Source organism: Suncus etruscus, chromosome 14 (genome assembly GCF_024139225.1).
Source record: "Suncus etruscus isolate mSunEtr1 chromosome 14, mSunEtr1.pri.cur, whole genome shotgun sequence".
NCBI lineage: Eukaryota > Metazoa > Chordata > Mammalia > Eulipotyphla > Soricidae > Suncus > Suncus etruscus.
In genome coordinates, this window is record NC_064861.1 from 69,707,894 (window position 1) to 69,730,491 (window position 22,598).

Here is a 22,598-nt window from a genome sequence, read left to right on the forward strand (position 1 = left end):
GAAACTTCAGTGACATTTAAAGATGAAGCTGCTCAGAACCAAACCTTTGACCACACCCCTTTATGGTCAATACTGGAACATATCAAGAGTCAAACTTTTGATATTTAGCAGTAACTAAGTTTGGTATGGAGGCTTTTTCTGTATTGGGAGATATATCAGACAGGTCAATTTGTGAGAATGACAGAGTTATTAGACTTTACTTTCTGAATCAATTCTATTTTTAAAAACAGATTCACCTCTGGATATTAAATAATCTCAATGTAATAACACAATGTTGGAAAGCAAAAATAATAAGTCCCACTGGATAAATGAATATAAAACCAGATCATTCTTGAAAACATAAGATTTAATAACTTTACCTTATTGCAAAATAACGAATAGTGACCAAAACACCTTGTTCCGGGTAGTGTTGACTAGCCAGTGACATGAGAATTTCTCTTCTTCTCTCTCCTTTAAAATTGTAGTGAACACAGTTATATTGGGGCATAGGCATTTTGGTGGTTGTATGGTGCAGTAACTTTTAACGTGAATCCTATGAGCTTTAACTCTATAATAACCACCTAAATTATAATGAAAATATTTTATTTATGACAATAAAGTTGAGACAATACAACTTACTTGATAGTGTTAAGGGTAAAAATAATAAATAATATCTATTCAACACCTATACCAGTGTCAGATGCAGAATAGATACTCAATAACTAACTCTACCAAAAAAAAAAAAAAAAACTTCAGTATTACAGCTCTTTTAGAATTTGTCCAGCAGGCCTTCTGGTCTCCACCGGGAGCCCCCCCCACACACAAAAAAACTCAACAAATATTTGCCTTAAAAATTTAAATTTAAAATAATCCTTAATAATTACGGAATTGTAATACAAATATCTACTTGTGAAAGTATACATAGTGTTTTAATTTTTCTCATTTTTGGGTGTATTTATTAATATGATTTACAGATTGGGGCTAATTTGAAAAAAATTATGGTGTCTATTGTTAGTTTTTATGCTAAATATTTAATATTCTTTCTAAATAAAGAAGGCTGGTGCTCTAATGTGCGTCATGATATATGCTACAAAACCCCTCTCAGACTTTGAGCCCATAATCTATTCTACAGATTATCTGGACATGAAATAGTTGCTCTCTTGCCACCTCACCCTAGTCCCCCAGGTAGATTCTTAGTGTGTACCCAGTATTTCCCATTTTCTATATTATTGGAAAGAACCAATGTTATCAGAGAAAAAAACCCAACTTATCAGAGACACTCTGACACCAATAATAAAAGTAATTTTCTTAATAATTTAGGATAAAAAAATCATGTCTACTTGCTAAAATACAGAACCAAAGTGATAGTACAAGAATTAAGACACTTGCCTGCATGCCAGTCCTGGGCATCCTGGTTCTCTTAAGCAGTGAGCTTTGAGCCAGGATTAAGTCCTGAGTTCTACTGGGCATGATTCCAAAACCAAAAATAAAGATCAGAAAGTTTAAAAGAATAATTTACATGAATTATTTTGTCAAATTAGTAAGAAAAATATAAATACTATTTCCTGTAATCAGAGAGGAAAATGTGATCTTGACATATTTTTGCTCACTGTTTTTATAAAACCAAATTGTCAGGAAGAAGTTTGGTCAGTAAAAGGTTGGATAACCTCTGGCAAGATGCAGAGTCTGGGCCTTCATCTGTTTCCTTAGAGCTTCTTTTCCTGCACAGACCTGGGCAAACTCACCAATGCCTTTAGATCAACTTCATTCTCAGGAGTAAAGAGCTGCTCATTTTTCCGTGTGTGACAACACACACGGTTGCTTCTCTAGCTATTCAAGAATACTCTATGGGATAAAAGATAGAATCAGCAAGCCACAACTGCTGTATGATTCATAACTGAGTGGTTAAGAGAGTAAATTCTAAGGATTATAGTCACAAAGAAAAGTTTTTTCTTATATTTTTTTCTGTTTCTGATTTTATTTTTTTCTTTATTTTTGGGTCATACCAGGAGCTCTTCTGGGGTTACTCTTGGCAATTCCTGTACTTACTCCTGGCAGACTTGAGGGACCATATGGGATGCTGGGAATTGAACCCAGGTCAATTACATGCCAAAACAAGTGCCCCATCAACTGTACTATCTTTTTGATCGCATCCTGCTATTTTAGATGAGATTAATATTACCATTATATTAACTATTTAGGATCATTATTTCATAATAAATTTAAACCTAACATTTTTGCTATATGTTTTAAATTTCTATTAGAATGTCTATCAATTTTTCTCAGGAAAAGGCATATTTTAAATATCATTTGTATGCTATGAAATTAAAAGAAAAAGGGTGGAGAGTTCAATGAGCTCAGAACATACTACGCATATGGGAAACTTGAGTTCAATTTCTGTATCACATGGCTCTTAATCATTGCATGCAGGAAGTAATCAACTATAGAACCTAAGGTAGTTAGTTCCCTTTTGTGTCTAATTCTAACCACACCTCTCCAAAGTAAAAAAAAAAAGTTCAAGAAATTGTGCTGGTAAATATATTCCCTGGTTAGATTGTATTTATAAAAAAGGAAATGATAACAACTACAACAACAAACAGATCTGTCAACAAGAGATGCTAATGAAGTAGTCTATTAGCAAGGAAGAGATCAAGGAGTGCCCTAGAGCCCAGTCTTGAAGATGCTTCAAGCTCTCAACTCTTAGTGCTACATGTGAGCTCCTTTTCCAAGGCACCATTTCCATCCCAGTTCCCTGGGCTTCCACATCACTGAAGTTGAACAGGAGTGAGGGTTTTTGTCCTGTTTTCCTACCAAAAGTTGTCAACTCTCAACTCCAAATGGGCCCACCTTTTCCTGCTCCAGTCTCAGACTCCTGCAGTCTGTTAGATTGGATCACACGTTGGAATAGATTGGTGTCATCACACTTTCCAGCAACCCCTGATGGCTTCACTCCAATGCTGCTCAGAATATTCGTCTGCCCATTGCTCTCCTACCTAGGCTGCTCATCACAGCCACTGGTTTTAATTCTTTATTATTTTCCCTCTCTTAGAGCCTACCCTGGCATCAGCCACTTTTCTCTACTAATAATTTTCTTTCCTTCTCCACAGAGTAAATTGAGGCTTTTAACCTATATTCAAATGTTTGCCTTTCTTCTCACTCCTACCCAGCCCCTAAGTATCTGCTAATATCTTCTATTAAATATATAGAAGCCTTTTTCTGAGCTAATGCCTCGCTGTAGCTATTGCTTTATCTCTCTCCTTTTATAGCCCAAGCTGTTTGGAAATCGGGTTTAGATTCACTAACATATTTAACTTCCCATTTTAAATTTTAATCTACAGCGAATTGACTTCCACCCCCATCAGCTTCACTGAAAATGCTCTGGCTAAGTTCTTCAATTACCTTCTAAGTGCCCAAACCAAGGAAATCTCTCCAATTCTTATTTTATTTGGGCTCTCGACAGCACTTGTATTTTTTCTTTCTTAGAAATCCAAGTTGTATGTGTGCTTCTACTGTAAAGAGTATGCATTTCCATTTGTATGCCCAAAGAAGGGGAGAAAAAATATTGAATCTCCTATGCACACCTGCTTAGTGTTTATTATTTTTATATATTCACTTTCAAATTTGTCATATGCATGTATAGGCATCTTGTAAAAGTGAACATTATGAGATTTAAAAAAAAAATTTCCCAAGCTTTAGTTCAATTTAATAATTTCTTAAAGGAACAAACATTTGAAAGCTGAATAATTTTCCCTTTTTTAGGGTGAATTATTTCATTCTTCCAGTTATTGGACATTTTTGTTTACATGATAGCTTTCTAATTCTGCCTCTATTTAGACACTAGACCATGACATATTAAATACCTCAAAATTGAGGTTAGGGGTAGAAAGGGATAGAAAATTAGGCTTGGAAACTCCAAAGTTTAAATCCAGAATTTTAAAAATAAATGAAATTGATAACTTTTTGGAATAAAATGATAGTACAGTGGTACTTGAATGTTGCTGATTCATATTTGGTCCTCATCAAACCATATGGTTCCTTGAGCACTGCCAGGAATGATCCCTGAAAGCAGAGCCAGAAGTAAGCCCTGAGCACAGCCAATTGTAGCTCTTAAACCAAACCAAACCAACAAAAAATCTCCAGGACCATAAATAGTGTTATTGTTAAGTCATGTGTCTTTTTTTAGAGTGTATGGGGCTTTATGGATTTTTCCAGTAGTCTAAAATGATATGCTGCAAGAATCATTTCCTAGGTGCCCTACGGGGCAAAGACAGTGCTAGTGATGCTGAAGCAAGGCTGCTGGGAGCTAGGAAAAATAGTCCTGGTACAGACTGACAACTCTGTACCCAGATGAAAAGAGGGCATATCAGATATGACGGAAGTTCATGATCATGACTCTGCCAGCTAACTTCTCTTCCCAGTAGCCTAGTGCATGCATAGATGCATCACTAATCAAGTTGTAAGGATGGCAGTGACTGGGAGATGGGATGCCCCTAAATTAGTTTTGCAATGCCTGGCAGAATGGAAAAATTCAAAAAAGAAAAAAAGAAAATAAAGTTTAATTTCAGAAAAATTAACTTAAATCACATGTGCACTTAAATTTATACAACGAGATTTGTACTTGCCAAATCCTATAAATAATGTGGTGCTATGTGCCCCCTCTAATAGATTGCTTTGGCATGTCTAATTAGTTTAAAAGAATGAATTTCGAGCAAAAATTACCACTGGGGCCCGGGAAATGAATGATATTAAGGCTCTTGAAATGTATGGGAACTGGCCTCATAGAAATCCCACATCAATTGACTCTTGTACAGGGTGAAGAATCCTGCACAGAATTTTGCCAATTCTTTGACTTCATCCTTCATCAGTCTCACCCAAGAGGCTTGAAAGTGCCCATGTAGAAATGGATGGTCCAGGATTCCTTGGCTGTCATGTTGGGAGGCTTGCACTGAAATGATTATTTTATGCACATGGAGTCAAAGTCCCCTCTACTAAAACTTAATTTCTTTGTACATGACTTTCTATTTTCTACTTTTTAGCCAGTGACTTCTTGTAAATGGGGAACATTAGGGCAATGGCACCTTCTGATGCCAGGGAGATTCCTGGGACAAGTTTAACTGTGAAGGATGTCAGGGATATTCTTATTAGTCTTTAGAGAACTAGCTTCCAGCATCAAGAGGGCATTCTCAGGAGAATGCAATGGAATACAGGAGATGAAAAGAGTATATTGTTCCTGACAAATTTCAATGCTCTTGAGATTTCTTTCCTTGATAGTGTCTCAAGGCCCTACTTGTAAAAAATGCTAGATTTGGAAGCCCTGAAGGTGACATAATGGCTGAAAGCATTTACCCAGCAAGTGTAAGGCTGAGGTTCAAGCCCCAGGGCCTCCTGCATTCACTGAATCAATCCTGACAGCTCTTATTCTTGGGTTCCTGGCAAAAATAGCTCCCAAAAAATGTAGTTCAGTGGCTTTAAGGGCAAGGGCAGTCCAGTTTGAGATAGATGGCTTTGTTGAGGTGCTTGTTCTACGTGCAGCCAAATCTGGTTTGTTCCCGCAATATCTGATGTGGTTCCCCAAACATTTCTGAGCATGAGCTTGAACAGAGTAGACTGTACCTTCCTTTAAAGTATCCCCAGCAATCATTGTATGTACCAAGGTAACTGTCTTTCTCCCTCACCCCAAGATCCTCTTGACTTAGTATTCCTAGAGAAGACAGATAATCAAAGTTTTTATTCAGAGTGCAGAGGGAAAGTTCTGCATTTTGTTACCATTTGAAAAGGGCAATGGAATAATAGGATTTGTGTATAAAATGTGCTCCAGCTGCTCTTTGTAAGACAGAGTGGGGAGGTAGCCAGGGCTGTAGGAAGGAGACCAAAGAGTAGCTAACTGTTGGTGAGAAAAGAGGCGATGTACTCCTTGTGGTGCGAAATCGACTTCTGGAAGTTTTCACTCTTGAGATTGTAGCCATGAATGTTCTTTCAACAAATCCCAGAGAATAATGCTTCACACAGGGCCACAACTTTGCAATTAGAAAATGATCAGGGACTTTTGGATGTGAATAAATTGATTCACTTCTCATTTTTTTTATCTGTGGATTGTTGTTGGAAATTGCCAGAGGAATTATATTTAGCATCTTAAATGTATGTGGAAAATAGTTAAAATGGAAACTAACTTCAAAAACCCACAAAGATGCCTGTGCTCATCTGTGTCATTTTTTTTCCAAGTGGCATCTTACCAGGAGTCCATAATATGGATTGATGGATTTTTATAAATTTGCATTTTAAATTCTGTATGAAACACAAAGGTATTTACAATCCAAAATACAATAATAATGGTGTTCTCTTTATGCTTTGGTAGCTGCATTTATTGGATATGCTTTTTAAGTTGGATGACTTCAAATTACCATAAAGTACTATTTTATCGACATTGTAATACCTATTATTTTAATGTGCTAATTTTGACCATTTTAGTTGATATGAAATTAGACTTCATTATTGCTCATTTTAATAGATCTTTGTTTCTCTTGTATAAGCACCTTTATTTTTATTTTATTTTATCTTATTTTATTGATTTCTGGGCCACATCTAGCACTGTTCAGGACTTACTCCTGGCTCTGCATTGAGAGAACTACTCCCGGAAGGATTTGGGGGACAATACAGGGTGCTGAGGATCAACCCAGATTGGTTGCATGCAAGAGAAGTATCCTATCTACTATACTATTTTTCCATCTGGAGACAGCTGTGTCTATTTCCTCAGTTAGTTTTAAGTGCAACTAGACAAAGGAGAATTCTGTCTCACTCTTGCAGGTATGTAGTAGCTCCCAAATATGTTAGAAGAGACAGAAAAAGGGCCAAGAAAAATGATGCAGCATTTACTTATTCTCTTTCAGTTGTTTTTTTCCTGATTCGGCATTCATTGGTTTACTCTGTGATGATCTTTCAGAGCACTTCAAAACTTTGGTTCTGACAATTTCTGCTTGCTTTTCAGTTATTTTTTCTGGGGGTATGGGAACTTGCATCTGCCTACTCCGTCATTTTGCTGATAATAACGTTCATAAATATTTTGCTCCATATGTATGAGCACAGTGGTGAAATAAATGTGCATATGAAGATGCGATAAAGAATCAGTAATAGAAGTAAGGTAAATGATAACCCCTACAGTGGAGTGAAGGGAGAATAGCTACTCATTAAGAAGGTTTTCCCAATAGAAGTGGTTTCTTTGACCTGAGATTGACAGATACTAAATTGTGAGTGAGGAGAAATGAGGAAAAAATTTTAAGTTTGGACCTAAGGTTTACCTTTAAACATTGACAAGACATTGAAAGGATTCTTTTGATAAATTTAACTTCATTCACTAAGCATATAAACAATGAAATCCAGCCCTGGATTATTATCCTTGATAAGATTGGTTTGAATGGTAGCAGAGGGTTTTCTAATGTTAATCAATAATTTAGTGACTCAACCTTCTATGTTTTCAGCTCTGGGAAATGTTTTCTATTATAAATAGTGCTATCACAATTGCCACAATACACAAGGTCATCCTAAAACTAATATTCAGGTTTTTGTTACCTCTTAAAAAAATTGGAAAAAGACATTGCCACATAAAATACTTTGGAAAGACCACAGAATATTTCTTCTTATAACTCCAGAGAAAAGTACTTTTGGATTTTGCACATAGCATAGCAGAGGCAAGAGAAAAAGACAATAAGCATGCTAAATATTAGACTTTAAATGAGAAAAACTAATAATGGGCTGAAGTGACAAGCTTACATACAACTTACATAAGAAAGTATACTCTGCAGTTTACTCCCCAAAAATGATTTACAGGAAAAGGAAACAAACTCACAAAGGAAAATTTTATGGGGGATGGAGAAGAGTTAAGGTATGGAAAATGAAAGAGATGCTTGAAAGAGTCTTATCTAAGAGATATTATCTTTTAATTTGCCTAGACTTGGAGGGCTCCCGCAATATCTTATTCCATCAAGCATTTTAATTTTCATATTTATCTTCTATCTGAACGAAGACCGTTGGTGACAGTACTTTAAAATAAATTAACTTAGATTGAAGGAAGAATAGGAAGATGCATAGTAAATTACAAAGCCCTTTCTGGTGTAAATTATTGCAAGCAAAACGGGCATTTTTTTCCAACGGAATCTTTTAAAGATTCACAAAAGGCTAGAAATGACTACTTTGTTCCGTGTTGTTCGTGACTTTAACTAATTAAGTCTGCCTTTCTGCTAAGCACGAAGGGACCAGAGAGGAGCTGCTTGTTCAAGGGTAAACAGAGATGGCAGATCATTTCATTTTAGTCTTGCTCTGAATCTTACCCAAATCATTAGTAGTCTTCATAGGTGCAAAAGACAACCAGAGAAAGAAGAGTCTATCTTGGTGTGTGGGGAGAACAAAGATGGAAGAGTGATTGGCAAGAAGAAAATCTTATTTGAACCTCAATAAAATTTCATACCTGATTTAATTCTTGATTAGTACTGATTTTAAGCCGTGAAAAAGGCATAAAATGCAGAACAATGTATTTCAATTTTCTAATTATGTTTATAAAATCTAGGATGGGAAGATAGGGTTTTTGATTAATTTGTTTAGTGGATTGAAGGACTGAAATATCATAACAATGTTTTCAAATCCAATAATTGATTCGGGTCTGATTATGATCTGCTAGAGCCCATATATTTTTAGCATAACTTTTCAGCACAAATAAATGTAATTAAGTAGATTTTTTGAATCTGTCAGCTCAGTTTTTCCTCAAGTATATTAAAAGCCTTTATTAGTATACCCATATACTAATAACATTCTCTGTTATGAGTCAGATCAAGATGTAAATATCAGAAGGAAAATCCTCATAATTGATGCTCACTTAGCTTAAGACTGTATTGTAATTAAGATTTCTAGTTATATAGGAAGGAGTTTCACAAACACAGTTTCTTAGAAAATTCTGTTATATTACTGACCTATTCATAGGCACACAAAAAGAAGGGTGGTGTGAGCTCGTGTGTGCTTGTGTGTGCTTGTGTGTGTGTGTGTGTGAGGAAAAAAATATGAGTTACTCTTTGATCTTAAAAATGAGAGGTGATGGTGCCGGAGTGGTGGCACAAGTGGTAGGGCAACTGCCTTGCATGTGCTAACCTAGGACAGACCACAGTTCTAACCCATGGCATCCCATATGGTTCCCCAAGCCAGGAGCAATTTCTGAGCGCATAGCCAGGAGTAATTCTTGAGTGTCACTGGTGTGGCCTCAAAAAACAAAACAAAACAAAACAAAACAAAACAAAACAATGAGAGGTGAGGATCGAAGGAAAATTTGCTTCATGCTTCTGGAAGGGAGGAAAAGGTTGAATGGAATCTGGTTGCTGCCACTGAAACTAAAGAGGTCTGCACAAAAATAAAATTATTTTATTTAATTAAAAATAAGTAAAATTAAATTAGTAAATAAAACAATAACTGGTAAAAGTAAATTTACAAATAAAATAAATTTAATAAGTTAAAGTTTAATTTAACAACAATTAAATTAATTATTTTTTCTGTTTTTGGGGGTGGGAAAGGGGGAATAGAGAGGGGTGGACTTCACCCAGTGTTTCTCAGAAATTACTCCTAGCTCTGTACTCAGAAATTAATTATTTTTAGCAGGTTTGTGGATGATATGAAATGCTGGGGATTAAACCCTGGTAGGCCATTTGCAAGGCAAAAACCCTATACTTTGTACTATCACTCTGATCCCCATCTTTTCTGTTTTTGCTTTATACCTACCACCAGCATGCCAGGTTCCCTCCACCTTTATCCTAAGATCCTCCAGAGCATCCTTACCTCACACTTCTATTGACTGGATCACAGATTTATTTCCATATATATGTATATATATGGGGCCTATATAATTCTTTGCTTTTTTTCTTCATTGTATGTATATGAATAGTCATCTAGTAATTCTCTTTTTTACTTTCTTTTTTTTTTTTTTTTTTTTTTTTTTTTTGGTTTTTGGGCCACACCCGGTAACGCTCAGGGGTTACTCCTGGCTATGCGCTCAGAAGTTGCTCCTGGCTTGGGGGACCATATGGGACACCGGGGGATCGAACCGTGGTCCGTCCAAGGCTACCGCAGGCAAGGCAGGCGCACCTTACCTTTAGCGCCACCGCCCGGCCTCTCTTTTTTACTTTCTGACCCACTTTACTTTTCAGGACACTTACCATTTCTATACAACTTGTAGCAAGTTCAACAGTCATCTTTTCTCTTTGATGAGTATTCTACTCTATAAATATTGTAATTTCTTTATCCACTCATTTATTTTTTGTCAGGTGGGTTGTTTCCATCTCTTGGTTATTAAAAAGAGTTGCAACGATGAACTTAGGTTTACATATATCTTTTTAGATTAATATTTTTATGCTCTTGAAGTCACTGCCCAGGAGTCCAATTACAAGTGCGCTGGAAGCTCTATTTTTAATATTTTTTGAGAAGTCTTCAAGTCATTTCTAAAGAGGTTGAATCAAGTAGTAGTACCACCACATCCCTGCCAGGACTTACTGTTTCCATACTTTTTGATCTGGGCAATTCTTGCTGGTGTGATAGGATACCTCATTTTCATTTTGATATATATTTCCTTGCTAATCAATGATAATGAACTTTTCTCCCCATATGCCTGTTGGCCATCTCTATGTTATCTTTGAGAAATTATTAGTTCATCTTGGAAGTTATTCTTTATATCTTAAAATGGGCATGGGGGTTTTTATTATTTAAAAGTGAGAAGAAAATTCTTTGATCAAGATTCAAATATACCTAATATTTTGCATGCCTGAGTTGTACAGGCAGCTTTTAAGTCTTTGGCAATGATCCAAGATGATCATATATTTCTTTAAAATTTATAAAAGGAAGGCATTTCAACTACAATTATTTAAGATCGGTTTCTCTCTCCAGTTCAATTTCTCCAGTCATGCTTATCTTCCTATCAGCAGACTTTGAAGAGTCTATAGTGCTTCTAAGCTATTCTTAAGTTCCAGATGACTATTGATATTTTTCCAACTTTATTAATCAAGTGAAATTCAAAAAGGACTATAAGGGTAAGCCATAAAGAAAAATACAATTGATCTAATACTATTGAATTAATTATTTCTATAATCATGTCTCTAATAATATAGACTAGCAGAGAAAATAGGCAATGAATAAAAAATATTTCTGAGATATTTTACAGAAAATGTTTGTAAAATGTCACACTTGTATGAGCTTCTGAATAGCCTATTTCACAACTACCTCGTTCAAATAATATTTAGTTTTTAAACTGTTTTTCAAAAATACAAAAATAACTCAATTTGGGTCCTAAGACTGGACGCATATGATGAGAACACTCAGAATTCATGAAGATTCCACAGACTAAAAGAGACTAGGTAAACTTGACTTGCCCATAAATAAGTAAACGTGCATAGGTTGAACCTATGTTTTGAAATAAAGACAAGGAAATATTCAGCATTATTTTGAGATGCTAAAAGATTAATTTCAGTCACTGTAGTCACTCAGCTCTCAGAGAAAGATTTTTCCCCTTCAGAGGTCATTGTGACAAGAGGCATGCTTAATAAAATAGAAATGTCATAAAAATCCTACAACTAATTGCAGAATGTATTCACTATTGCATCAGCAGTTAATGAAAAAGCCAGCAAAAAAATTCCACTTAGATTTGTTTATAAAAAAAAATCTTATAGATTATGTCAGAAAAGGGGAGAAGCTAATAAAAATTGAGATATGTCCACTTAAAATTCCTAAAGATAAATCATCTTCCATTGTTATAGATTCTTCATGAAAGTGACAAATATTGAACAGCTGGTAATTACCACATGCTACAGTTAAAAATGAAACACTGAATATATATTTTAGTGTTTTTTTTTTTTCACAGAACCATCTGCCAATCGATTCAGTAAAACTGAATCATGTAGATAGTTGTTACTCTGGTCAAACAACATGCTACCATTTGAAAATTAAAATAAAATCAACTCTAGGATGTTTTTAATGACATTTTTCTTATGACCCTACGTGATGTTGGAGAACAGCTATGCAAGCAATTTTAAGAACTTTCTGCTCCTGAAAGGACAAGAACCCTGACAAGAATTGACAAAAACCAAATTTTTCACAAACTCTGGATATGGAATAAATGATTAATACAGGGGATAGGATTAAGAATCAAGAAAACTGAAAATAAGAACAGTAGCTATATCTCACTGCAATATTCCTAGAGATGCAGGTGGCAAGGTCACTCAGTGAGTTGGAGGTGGGTTGTTCCATGGACAAACTCTCATGAGAATGAGTTTCAACGTCCCCAGAGCCAACAGTATCTTCTGTTATATCCATTTCAATGATCAGCTTCTCATTCCTCTGCATCAATGAGAAGAAACCTGGAAAGGCTGTGAGTCAGCTTTTAATGCATCCATTGCAGGATGAGCTTCCGTGTTTGATTTTCAATCATTTCAACCCCGAGGCTATAGAAGTTATGTCTCCACCAGGGCACACTTGAAAAAACTGAGGTCATTGAGTGGTGTTAGAGCTGGGACTTCAAACCCCTGAGTTCATCATTTTCTTTCATACCTTTGTCCACTGACATTAAGAGCCACCAACCAACGTCATTATAAGCCTTAGTTTTCAAAATTTTGCTAGTGAATTTTCCTATATAGTAATTTAACTCTGTGATGAGGAGGGAACAACGCAGATCTTTTGCTTATTTCGATAGTCTTTCATAACCATGGACTATACATGTTGTTTTTGCTGGCATTACTTAGCATATCAAGCAAGGAAGTAGCTACTGTGGAGGCTACCACCACCTTCCTGCTTGGATCACACAGTTTCACTCACTAGCAGAGCCTTGGGGAGATTAAAATTCGCAAAGCCCCAAAGGTTCTCCTGCCTGCCAAGGACCATAAAGTTCTGATAACCACTCAGATTGTCTAGGCACATTTCTGTTCTCACACAAAAGGATGTTTTGCAAGACGACATGGAGTATTGCTAAGAAATCAGCAGAGGAAATATGACAGAAGGTAAAGAAAAGGGAACCAATTCTAACGTGAATGTGGGTCTTCCCAGAGGGAAGCAAAAGTAGGGGGATAGCAAAGAAGTGAAGGAATTTGCAAAGACCACTTTACTGCTGGGATAATTAAGATATTGGGGGGGTAAACAGAACAATTTGGAAAAGTGTATCTATATTTATGCAATTCTTCCAAGTATTATTTTTCTATTTATCAGGAATGCACACCTTCCATAAATAGGAGACTAGTTCTTTAGAAACAAGAATTAGTTTCCCTAAGAAGCCTTCTGTTCCTCCTGCTCACTTGCCATTTGAAAATGCAATTTACTGTATGTAAAATAAATAGTTGCTTTTCATAGCAATGTGTGTTGGAGATACTAATGCTGTCGATAATGATAGAAACCAATTACAGTAGTCTTTGGAATCATGATCAGACATTATTATACAAGTTTGTGAGGAAAATCATAATCCTTTCTGGTCGTTTTGACACCTTTAAATTGTGAGGAGCATCCCAGGCCCTCAGCATTCCATATCTCTTATGTTAAAACTCTTTGAATTTACAAAGTGACCATGGCTTATCACCCACCTTATCTAACAAATGGAAATGTAGGTCTAGTGGAATTTTGTTAAGGTTCTACAATAGATCAATAGAATGCTGAAGAATAAAAGTTCCCTTTCTCATTTTTCTGGGTGTCGGAGGTAAAGACTAGTGCTAACAAAGAATGTGAGTCAAAAAATCTAATCTCTGCTTACCACAACATAAACCCTTGATAGATATGACAGTGTGGCCAAGTCTCCAAAAACATCTTGTGGAATAGAAGAAGGGATGATAGACACATGGGAGAATAATGCAGTTTCTTGGAAATTCTGGGACAGGACAGACTAACTCCCAGTGGTGGAAAGAAAGCAATTCATTTTTTACCTTCTCTTGGGGGCATGGATTTATGTCAAAGGGATATTAGGAATGTTCTGAGAATAATAAATATAAATATTTAGTTTCTTGGACTTGGTGATGGTAATATTTCTTAAGATATATTGAGTAGCACAATGAAAATCTGTATGTATAAGTACACCTCAATAAAAATGGATTTTTAAAAAAATCACTCCTTTGAGACCAGCACCAAGCCCAGCATTGGCTCTCCTGCAGACAATTTGACTGCGTGAGGAAAATAAAGTTCTGAAAGAAAAAAATTAAATAGAGACAGGGAGAAAATGAGTGTGACACTTGAATGAGTAACTCAATTCACATGTTTAGGGAAATTTAATTAGAGTCCATGTAACCTATAAGATGAATAGCACATTTATCATTGAAGTACAAACAAAAAAATTACTGCTGGGATCATATTATTAGGGGGAACCTTTATATTTGTCAAGTAAGTGACAAACTGACAATGAAAATAGTTGTAAAATCATGTTCCTACTCTGTCTGGAATGTTTTTATTACCCCCAGAAATTTCATCTTGACAATATTTAAAGTTATGTTTAAGTATATAACAAAAAATGTGTTTCTTCTGATAGTCCATGTATATGACCAACAGCTTTCACATAAGTAAAATGTTAGAAAAAAATATTTGGGGGCTGGGAAGGTGGCGCTAGAGGTAAGGTGTCTGCCTTACAAGCGCTAGCCAAGGAACGGACCGCGGTTCGATCCCCCCGCGTCCCATATGGTCCCCCCAAGCCAGGGGCGATTTCTGAGCACATAGCCAGGAGTAACCCCTGAGCATCAAACGGGTGTGGCCCAAAACCCCCCCCCCCCCAAAAAAAAAAGAAAAAGAAAAGAAAAAAATATTTGATCCCCAGCGTCTTATATGTTCCCCCAGGCCTGCCAGCAAGGAGTAAACCCTGAGCACTGCCAGACGTGGCCCCAAATACAAACAAAAGTAATAGCTGCACTTATCTTTTAAAATAATTTATTTGAGGCACTATGTTTGACAAAACTGTTACTGGTTATTGGTAGGACTTTATAAGTAAAACATCCCAGCTCCATCTCTTCCATATGTATATAGTTCTTAGTGTATACCAGAATGTATACCAGTGTGTATACAGTGGTATACAAAAACTATACTTCTATCCACCATTTTTTCACATCTGCCATCTCTGCTAGTAAGCTTTCTATTATCTTTAGGCATTGTTATTCCTCTGCTATGTTTTTTTATGCCCCATGTATGACAATGATCATTCTATGTCTGTCCCTTTCTTTCTGACTAACTTTCCCCACCATGATTTTCTCTAGATCCATCTATATAGTAGCAATTTGTATGATTTGATCTTTTCCTAAAACCAAGTAGTATTCCATTGTGTATCTGAACCATAGTTTCTTTATCCAGTCATTTCACTGAACTCAACTTCAAACGTCAAATTACTTGGTAATAAAATACTTGAAAAAAGATTTTCTCAAAAAGCAGCATCCATAGCAAATTTAGCATCTTTGCTAATGGGAAAACTTTCCTGACATTTCTTTCCAAAGTTACATGTTAAGAGTTAATCCACTAAACTCTTTTTTATTCCTTTTTATCCCCCAGGAGATGAATGCATTTAAGAAATCATGATATTTTTTCTAAGTAGGACCCAAGGATGCATTTCAATGTTTCTATAATATTGTATCTCTAAATGGGTCTCTCTCTCTCTCTCTCTCTCTCTCTCTCTCTCTCTCTCTCTCTCTCTCTCTCTCTCTCTCTCTCTCTCTCTCTCTCTCTCTCCTGTTACAAGGACCCAGGCAATCAAAGTTGACCAACTGAAAAGATTTGAAGGGTCACTATTGATTTTTTTCAAATGCCACTTTCAAGGGTTTTCTGACAGTTTTAGTGGTGGCTGGAAACATGTCAAATTTACCCTTTAGTAGAATAGATTATATGTAAGAGAACTGGTATTGATGCTCTCTTAATTCCCAAATACCCTCAACTATTCTTTTCCACATTCTTCTATTAACTGAAAGAAACTTAAAAAAATAAAATAAATGAGTATATACCACTATATTTATCCCTCTATTTTCATTTAAGTGATATAGGTGATGAAATGAAATATAGTTTGTACTATTAATAATTAAGGAGTTTATTTAATAGTTAGTAGATTTTACTAAATACTTAATTATAACACTTATTTTTTATTTTATTTTATTTTTTGGGGTTTGGGGCCACACTAGGTGATGCCTAGAGATTACTCCTGGCTATGCACTCAGAAATCACTCCTGGCTTGGGGGACCATATGGGACGTGGGGGGATCAAACCGCAGTTCGTCATAGGTTAGCCGCATGCAAGGCAAACTTCAAACCTCTGTGCCACCGCTCTGGCCCCTTTAACACTTATTTTTGTTATAAAGTTTTCTTTTTCTTGAGGGGTTACAAATCTGTCAGTGCTCAGAATTTACTCCTGGCTCTGCACTCAGAAATTTAATCATGGCAGTGCTTGGGGGACCAAATGAGATGCCAAGTATCAAATATGGGTTGGCCATGTGCAAAGCAAATGCTCTACCCACTGTGCTCAAGCCCCATTATAGAGGTTTCTTGATTAAACATTCTAGTTATTCTACTTGCTATTGTTAATAAAATCGTTTATGCCAAATACTAGAGTATTGCTAAAACAGGAAAAACAAATAAATTAGTATTTTTAAATAGAATTCTATAGTAATTTTTATTAAAAAATGTCATGGTACTATCCAGTTTCATCACAGATTCTGCTAAATCCTAATTGTAAGATTGAAGTCACACATTCTATAATCTACTTGTAAGATACAAAAATATAAGTTATTTTCCTTATAGTAGAAATTACAGGTTTATGTAGCTCAGTGTGTTTTACTGTGGTTTCTTTGTATCTACATTTACATAACACATAACACTAAATATACTTGTTTGATATTAATGTTTAATATGCATCTGATTATGAAGTGGGAAGTTGAGGATGTGTGAGTATTATCTGTGAGTGATTCTGAAATGGTAACATGACTGTAACTAGTGTGGACTGTATTTATTTCTAGTTCTAACATCAGAATCAGAGTAAGCCATATGTCTGTCTAAAAAGTAATTTTAGATAACATGTTAAAAATAACTATTATTCTATACAATGTAGTACAAATGGGTTACAAACAAAATTTAATGAAAATAGTGTATGTATGTGAAGGATTTTTGGTGAAGGTCAAGAACAGCCTTTTTTAAAAAATTAAGAATTTTATGGCATTCTCTGCTTTTAACCTGAGAAAAATGCTTACGGTGGTAGTAGTGAAGCTGGTACATTGCTTTCACCTCAGGGAGGGAGGCAAACCAGAAATTACACCTGACTTTGTGCTCCATTCACTCCTGGAATCTGAGTCCAGTTTATTACTTGGCACTGCATATAGTTCTCTGAGCACTATCATGAGTGATCTCTGAGAACAAAAGTAGGAGTAATCCCTGAAAACTGCTGTGAGAAAACACCTCTTAAGATTTGGATGAGCTGGAGAGTGCTCTCTGTGAGAAGCTCAGAGACTGAGGGGTCTTGGACCTGCCTGACCAGGGCTAGTGCAGGCCTCCACTGCTCCCATAATTGAGGGGTATAGGTGTTCCTGCCTGGAGAGTGTCCTCCATGAGAAGCTCAGAGACTAAGGAGTCTTGGATCCACCTGACCAGGGTGAGTGCAGGCCCCCACTACCTTCCTCATTGAGGGGTACCTAAGCATGCCCACCTAGAGAGTGCCCCCCCCATGGGAATCTTAGAGACTGAGGCTTCTGGGGCCCACCCAAACAGGGTTCCGCTTCGCTTCACTGCTGAATGCTCTTTCTAACTAATGAATCCTATCATAACATGTAGAAAAAAAATCAAACTACAAATGTGACAATGGGGAAACCTCATAGGCAAACACCATGTACAGAGAAGATGATAGCTCTGATGACCCAAAAAATACCAAACATCTGATTAATCACTCAGATAAGGAGGTTAAAATTGAAATATAAAAGATCCTCATGGAAATCTAAGAAAACAGCTCTAGTTGATCAGAGCACAAAGATAGAAATCAGAAAACTCCAAACTGAAATAACAGATCTGAAAACACATGGTAGCTGAACTGAAAACCTCAATGGAAAGCCTCTCCAACAGGATAACAGCAGCCAAGGACAGAATCAGTGAACTGGAAGATGAAATGCATAACAACTCCATACAGCTGAAGAGATTGGAAAAGAACCTTAAGGCAAACGATCAGGCAATGGAAAAAGTACTCAAGAAATGTGAACAGATGAAAATAGAAGTCTTTGATAAACTCAACAGAAACAACTTAAGAATCATTGGAGTCCCAGAGGCCAAAGAAGGAGATCCCCAGGAAGAATCAACAGTCAAAGACATCATTACAGAGAAACTCCCAGAGCTAAAGACTGCATGAAATCAATCCTGCATGCCCAAAGAGTACCAGCCAAAAGAGACCCAAAGAAAAAACACCCCAAGACACATCCTAGTCACAATGACAAATTCTACAGATAGAGATAGAATACTGAAAGCATCAAGATTAAAAAGGGAAATTAAATTTAAAGGAGCATCCTTAAGATATACAGCAGACATGTCACAAATAATTGTCAAGGCCAGTAGACAGTGATGGGATATTTTGACAAGACTGAATAAAATGGAGGCATCACCTAGAATACTGCACCCAGCCAGACTCATGTTCAGGTTTGAATAAAGGATACATAGCTTCACAGATAAGCAACAGGCCAGAAACTTTACAGATGCAAAACCAGCCTTAAAGGAAAAAGTAAAAGGTCTACTTTAAGACAAGACAGACCAATAGACATGCCAAACTTATAAACAAAGATGGCATTAAATCCCAAGGCAATCATATTCCCTCAATGTCAATAGACTAAATGCACCAATTAAGAGACAAAGAGTGGCGAAATGGATAAAAAAAGATCAATCCAATATTCTGCTGCCTACAAGAAAAACACCTGAATAATCAGAACAAACATAGACTCAAATTCAAAGGCTGGAGGAAAATTATCCAAGCAAACAACACCCTTAAAAAAGCTGGGTGTCCATGTTAATATCAGACAACACAAACTTTAGACGCAGAAAAGTTGCAAAGGACAAGTAGGTTTCATCCCAGGAATGCAAGGATGATTCAACATTCATAAATCTAATAACATACAACACAGCATCAACAACAAGAAAAATAAAAATCACATGATCATATCAATAAACACAGAGAAAGCATTTGATACAGTCCAACACCCATTCTTGATAAAAAAAAAAACTCTTAAAAAGATGGGAATGAAAGGGACCTTTCTCAATATAGTTAAGTCAATCTACCATAAGCTAATGGCAAATATTATCCTCAATGGAGAAAAATAAAAGCCTTTCCTCTAAATTCTGGTACAAGACAAGGCTGTCTTCTCTTCACCACTCCTATTCAACATAGTACTGGAATTACTTGCTATAGCAATTATGCAAGAAAAAGATATCAGGGGAATCCAGATAGAGAAAGGAAGAAGTCAAACTCTCACTGTTTGCAGATGACATGATACTCTACTTAGAAAACCCTAAAGACTCTACCAAAAAGCTACTAGAAACAATATATTCATACAGCAATGTGGCAGACTACAAAATTAACATACAAAAAGTTAATGGCCTTTGTATATACCAAAAATGATAGGGAAGAAATGTACATTAAGAAACAACCTGGGGCCGGTAAGATGGCACTAGAGGTAAGGTGTCTGCCTTGCAAGCACTAGCCAAGGAAGGAACACGGTTCGATCCCCCGGCGTCCCATATGGTCCCCCCAATCCAGGGGCAATTTCTGAGCACTTAGCCAGGTGTAACCCCTGAGCATCAAATGGGTGTGCCCCGAATAACCAAAAAAAAAAAATAGAAAGAAAGAAAACAACCCCTTTTACATTAGTAAATTTACATTACAAACTCAAATTTCTTGGAGTCAACTTGACTGTGTTAGGTGAAGGACCTGTACAAAGAAAACTATAAAACCCTGCTCCAAGAAATAAGAGAAGACACGTGGAAATGAAAAGACATACCCTTCTCATGGATTGGTAGGATCAACATCATTAAAATGGCAATACTCCCCAAAGCATTATACAGATTTAATGTGATCCCTCTAAAGATACCCAGGGCATTCTTCAAACAAGTGGATCAAACACTTCTGAAATTAATTTGAAACAATAAACACCCTTGAATAGCTAAAGCAATCCTGGGGAAAAGGAATATAAGAGGCATTACTTTCCCCAATTTTAAACTGTATACAAAACACTAGTTATCAAAACAGCATGGTTTGGAATAAAAACAGGCCCACAGATCATTGGAATAGGCTTGAATACTCAGAGAATGTTCCCCAGACATTCAGTCACCTAATTCTTGATAAAGAAGCAAGAAAGCCTAAATGGACGAAGGAAAGCCTCTTCAACAAGTTGGCAGAACTGGTTAACCACTTGCAAAAAAGCAAACTCAGACCACCAGCTAACACCATGTATGAAGGTAAAATCCAAATGTATTAAAGACCTTGATATCAGACCTGAAACCATAAGGTATATAGAACAACACGTAGGTAAAACACTCCATGATATTGAGACTAAAGGCATCTTTAAGGAGGAAACAGCACTCTCCAAACAAGTGAAAGCAGAGATAAACAACTGGGAATATAGTAAGCTGAGAAGCTTCTGCACCTCAAAGGAAATAGTGCCCAGGATACAAGAGCCACCCACTAAGTGGCAGAAACTATTCACCCAATACCCATCAGATAAGAGGCTAATATCCAAAATTTACAAGGCACTGACAGTACTTTACAAGAAAAAACAACAACAACATCTAATCCCATCAAAAAATGGGAAGAAGAAATGAACAGACACTTTGTAAAAAAAGGAATACAAATAGCCAAAAGGCACATAAAAATGCTCCACATCACTAACCATCAGGGAGATGCAAATCAAAACAACTATGAGGTACCATCTCACACTACAGAGATTGGCACACGTCACAAAGAATGAGAACAAGCAGTGCTGGTGGGGGTGTGGAGAGAAAGGAACTCTTATTCACTGCTAGTGGGAATGCCATCTAGTCCAACCTTTATGGAAAGCCATATGGAGATTTCTCCAAAAACTGGAAATTGAGCTCCCATACGATCCAGCTATACCACTCCTAGGGATATACCCTAGGAACACAAAAATACAATAAAAAAAATCCCTTCCTCACACTTAAATTCATTGCAGCGCTATTTACAATAGCCAGACTCTTGAAACAACCAAGATGCCTTTCGACAGAAGAATAGCTAAAGAAACTGTGGTATATATACACAGTGGAATATTATTCAGCCATCAGGAGAGATGAAGTTATTACATTTTCCTATACATGGATGAGTCAGAAAGAAAGATAGAAGGACAATTGTCTCACTCTTCTATGGGTTTTAAGAAAAATAAAAGATATTCTTGCAATAATTCTCAGAGACAAAAGAGAGGAGGGCTGGAAGGTCCAGCTCAGACATAAAACTGACCACAAAGAGTGATGAGTGCAGTTAGAGAAATAACTACATTAAGAACTATCATATCATGTGAATGAATGAGGGAAGTAGAATGCCTGTCTAGAGTATAGGCAGGGGTGGGGTGGTGAGGAGGGAGTTTTGGGATATTGGTGATGGGAATGCTGCACTTGTGAAGGAGGGGTGTTCCTTACATATCTGAAACCCAACTACAATCATGTTTGTAATCAAGGTGTTTAAATAAAGATATTAAAAAATTAAGAATTTGAGCAAAAATGTTTGAAGTGCCACTTACTCAAAATTAAAAATATAAATATTCTGCTTATAAAGATGTTTGCGTGTAAATAATGAAATCAAAGCAGTCTATGGTTTTCTTAGGTTCAAAAATCAGAAAATGAATTTACTCTCCTAACTTTATTTATTAATAGAAAGATGAGTCATTTAAGTTAGTCTCTATGTTTAATTATCATATACTTAACACATTTTTTTAAAAGATGTTTTATTTTAAATTTAGAATTTATTTAATTTTTCAATTAAGGAATTATTTTTTGCAAAGTTATGCATAGTTGATTTTCAGGCATACAATATTCCAAAACCTGTTCCATCACCAGTGCCGATTTGCCTCCACTTGTATCTCTAATTTCCCTCCAATCCCTCAGCCCACCTCCTTGAAACATATATTTTAAAGGTTGATTGTTGTAGTTTGTTTCTCATGCTTACTTTAGGATCTGTAATTTATTTATTTTTAGTGTAATCAATTAATTAATTTTTAGTTAGGGGGTTTACCCTAGCAGTGTTTATTACTTAATCTTGCCTTTGATACTTAAAAGACCCTATGAGGTAGTAGTGATCAATTTAGAGTCAGTTGAATGCAAGGAAAATGCCTTATCTCCCCCTTACTATCTATATAGCCCTGTCTTTTATTTTTTACTAATGATTTTTCTTGGGAAACTCATACATATACGAGAAGTTGCAAAGTTAAGTCAAGCAATTCTTATACAAATATTAGAATAAAGAAACTCTTATTAAAGCACTGCTATTCACTACAGTTTTGACTTCAGATTAGACCAAATTTTCCATTAGCAATCATTTTCTGTTCCAGAGCAAACCTAAGAAATCACATTAGATTTGGTTACCATGTTTCCACAGTTTTCTCTGAACTGTGATGGCTTCTCAGAACT

The 22,598-nt window shown here is 36.2% G+C and overlaps 1 non-coding gene and 1 pseudogene across 1 annotated transcript; one reads left to right on the forward strand and one right to left on the reverse strand.

The window, feature by feature from the left end:
- Positions 1-22,598, reverse strand: part of LOC126028459 (peptidyl-prolyl cis-trans isomerase NIMA-interacting 4-like) — a 61,349-nt pseudogene that overhangs the window by 22,523 nt on the left and 16,228 nt on the right.
- On the forward strand, positions 733-794 carry LOC126029290 (U7 small nuclear RNA). The gene has a single exon (XR_007502913.1). It is a non-coding gene; the product is annotated as a U7 small nuclear RNA (small nuclear RNA).